The 2,500-nt window shown below is 61.8% G+C and overlaps 1 pseudogene; it reads right to left on the reverse strand.

Moving 5' to 3' along the window:
- LOC126439738 (large subunit ribosomal RNA) overlaps positions 1–2,500 on the reverse strand; it is a 5,665-nt pseudogene that overhangs the window by 1,887 nt on the left and 1,278 nt on the right.

The following is a 2,500-nucleotide window of genomic DNA, read 5'->3' on the forward strand; positions in this document are numbered from 1 at the left end:
CCAGTCGAGCCGGAGATGGTCTCCGACTACCTGGGCGTCGATGACGCGGGCGATGCCGTCTTTAACCGCCACCACGTCAGGCTTGCGGATTCCCTCAGGTGTACGGAGGTGGGGCTCCACAGAAACATTGAAGCCCCTCTGCGCGAGTCCACGGGCGACATAGCGCACGATCGCGTCATGCCGCTTAACCCGGGACCCGTGCGTCCTGAAGCAAGCCTGTAACACGTGGTTGGCGGTCTCTACGGCCTGGCAGCCCGCGCGGCATCTGGTGTCCGCCTCCCGCCCGCGACTGCGCCGTGCCTTCGTGGGGAAGGCGTTGATGCGGGCGCGGAGAGCGTCGATGAAGTTACGCCCAGATAGCAGGCGACTGGTGTCAGCGACCCACTGGTGTTGCCCCTTGACGGCGGCGGAAGATGACAGCGCCGCACCGTCAAAGGCAACGTGCAGGCGCGCGGCCCACATCTCTCCAACCTGCGTCGACGATTTGAGGAGGTGGCCCTCCCACATAAGATGCCGCTCCAGCACCTCAACCTCACGCTGCACCTCGTCCCGGCCTGCACCGTCGGGGGCTGGTCCAATCCTCTTCAGCGCCAGGAGACGGGACCGGCGGAGTGTTGGCCCCATCCATCGGCATGATGGGATGCCGAGGCCTCCCTGGGCTACAGGAGCATGGAAGTAGCCCAGGGGAGTGTCCGCCGGAAGGCGGAACCATCTCCTGACGGCGGCCCGGATGGTCACGTCTGCCGCTTTCAACGCACCCACTCGGGTGCGGCTGAGGGCCAGCCCGTGGTACAGGCCTGGGAGAAGTACGTTGGTGAGGGCGTAGAGGCGCTGTTGCGGCTTAAGCGGAGCTCGGGAGATGACGTCCAGCTGCTCCACCAGGTGGCGTCGTGGGTTGAGAGAGTCATAGCTACTCCCGCCGTTTACCCGCGCTTGCTTGAATTTCTTCACGTTGACATTCAGAGCACTGGGCAGAAATCACATTGCGTCAACACCCGCTAGGGCCATCGCAATGCTTTGTTTTAATTAGACAGTCGGATTCCCCCAGTCCGTGCCAGTTCTGAGTTGATCGTTGAATGGCGGCCGAAGAGAATCCGCGCACCCGCGCGCCCCCGGAGGAGCACGCTAAGGCGGACGCGGCCTCGCAGCAAGGAAGATCCGTGGGAGGCCAAGGCACGGGACCGAGCTCGGATCCTGCACGCAGGTTGAAGCACCGGGGCGCGAACGCCGCGCAGGCGCGCGCATCCTGCACCGCCGGCCAGCACGAGGCCGACCAACGGCGAGAGCAGACCACGCCCGCGCTAAACGCCCGCACTTACCGGCACCCCTACGGCACTCACCTCGCCCAGGCCCGGCACGTTAGCGCTGACCCACTTCCCGACCAAGCCCGACACGCCCCGATCCTCAGAGCCAATCCTTATCCCGAAGTTACGGATCCAATTTGCCGACTTCCCTTACCTACATTATTCTATCGACTAGAGGCTCTTCACCTTGGAGACCTGCTGCGGATATGGGTACGAACCGGCGCGACACCTCCACGTGGCCCTCTCCCGGATTTTCAAGGTCCGAGGGGAAGATCGGGACACCGCCGCAACTGCGGTGCTCTTCGCGTTCCAAACCCTATCTCCCTGCTAGAGGATTCCAGGGAACTCGAACGCTCATGCAGAAAAGAAAACTCTTCCCCGATCTCCCGACGGCGTCTCCGGGTCCTTTTGGGTTACCCCGACGAGCATCTCTAAAAGAGGGGCCCGACTTGTATCGGTTCCGCTGCCGGGTTCCGGAATAGGAACCGGATTCCCTTTCGCCCAACGGGGGCCAGCACAAAGCGCATCATGCTATGACGGCCCCCATCAACATCGGATTTCTCCTAGGGCTTAGGATCGACTGACTCGTGTGCAACGGCTGTTCACACGAAACCCTTCTCCGCGTCAGCCCTCCAGGGCCTCGCTGGAGTATTTGCTACTACCACCAAGATCTGCACCGACGGCGGCTCCAGGCAGGCTCACGCCCAGACCCTTCTGCGCCCACCGCCGCGACCCTCCTACTCGTCAGGGCTTCGCGGCCGGCCGCAAGGACCGGCCATGACTGCCAGACTGACGGCCGAGTATAGGCACGACGCTTCAGCGCCATCCATTTTCAGGGCTAGTTGCTTCGGCAGGTGAGTTGTTACACACTCCTTAGCGGATTCCGACTTCCATGGCCACCGTCCTGCTGTCTTAAGCAACCAACGCCTTTCATGGTTTCCCATGAGCGTCGATTCGGGCGCCTTAACTCGGCGTTTGGTTCATCCCACAGCGCCAGTTCTGCTTACCAAAAGTGGCCCACTTGGCACTCCGATCCGAGTCGTTTGCTCGCGGCTTCAGCATATCAAGCAAGCCGGAGATCTCACCCATTTAAAGTTTGAGAATAGGTTGAGGTCGTTTCGGCCCCAAGGCCTCTAATCATTCGCTTTACCGGATGAGACTCGTACGAGCACCAGCTATCCTGAGGGAAACTTCGG

This window comes from Schistocerca serialis, unplaced genomic scaffold, assembly GCF_023864345.2.
Source record: "Schistocerca serialis cubense isolate TAMUIC-IGC-003099 unplaced genomic scaffold, iqSchSeri2.2 HiC_scaffold_134, whole genome shotgun sequence".
NCBI classification, from domain to species: domain Eukaryota; kingdom Metazoa; phylum Arthropoda; class Insecta; order Orthoptera; family Acrididae; genus Schistocerca; species Schistocerca serialis.